We start from the raw sequence: 1,252 nt of genomic DNA, 5'->3' as shown, positions 1-1,252 counted from the left end.
TTCATTATCATTATCATCATTATTACTTTTATGATCTTTGTCATCACTATTATTATTATTTATGGTCAAAGCTTAAGGTAATTTCGGGGAAGTCCCAAGGAATCTTTAATTGAGTCTTCAGTAGGATGAGCAGGGTCTTGGGTGGGGGCTGGTGGGGAGGGGGGGGGGCTCAGTCCCAGGGGAGGGTTGGGTGTATTCACATCCCCCTCCCCCCCTAAGTGATGGCCTTGGATGATAGTTATGGTGATGATAATGTTGATTATGATAAGGATAGTGATGTGATGATGATAATGATAGTGATTAGTGAAGTAATGACAATAATAGTGAGGTTAGCAATGATAACGTTAATAATAATACAAGTGACATTTACAATGATAATAACATCAACAGACATAATTCTCTTATTACAATTACAGTTGCTTTTGTTTATTTCACAATAATCTTTATCACTATTTATGATAAAGACAATGAAGATTATGTTAGAAATGATAATACTCGTAGTAATATTTGTGAGAGTAACGAATATATGTAACAGGATCTAATCCTTGATAGAGGACGGATATATGTTAATAGAAGACAACAACTATGTGGATTGGAGAGAATTTTGCTTTATTTTCTTAACTTTATTGTTTTGCCTTTATAGCGCTAGTGCTGTTTCCCGCTATTGATAACAATCATTCTAGTTTATTCTGTATCCAGGACGGTCTTAGTATATGAGGTTATAGATGAGAACACTTACCACCGTAAAATACAATTTTCACAAAGATCAGTGACAGGTTTTGTTACGGCAATTATGTGCGGCTCTAAAATTTCGAAAGAAATATATACTTGATGTATATGTATGTGATAGATTATGTATTTTATATGTTTTATGAATATGTATTTACTTATTTTTACATAATCTCTAATCCATTACAACCGTGTAACAAATTTTCTAACAGTTTTGAGAAAATCCCACTAAATCTTGGGAAAAAAGAGTCATATAAATAACCAGCTCTCGTTTTCATTCCCCTGAACGTTTGTGGGAAGTCTCACCCAACGCTGTCATGCAAGAACTCTTTACGGCCCATAGTAACACTATATGTGTTACTGTGGCCCGTAAAGAGTTTCAGGCACACATAGGCAGCATATATACATATATAAATATATATATATATATATATATATATATATATATATATATATACACACACATAGGTAGCATATATACATATATATATAAATATATATATATATATATATATATATATAT

Source organism: Penaeus vannamei, chromosome 14, assembly GCF_042767895.1.
Source record: "Penaeus vannamei isolate JL-2024 chromosome 14, ASM4276789v1, whole genome shotgun sequence".
Lineage (NCBI taxonomy): Eukaryota > Metazoa > Arthropoda > Malacostraca > Decapoda > Penaeidae > Penaeus > Penaeus vannamei.
This window is presented reverse-complemented; position numbering follows the sequence as displayed.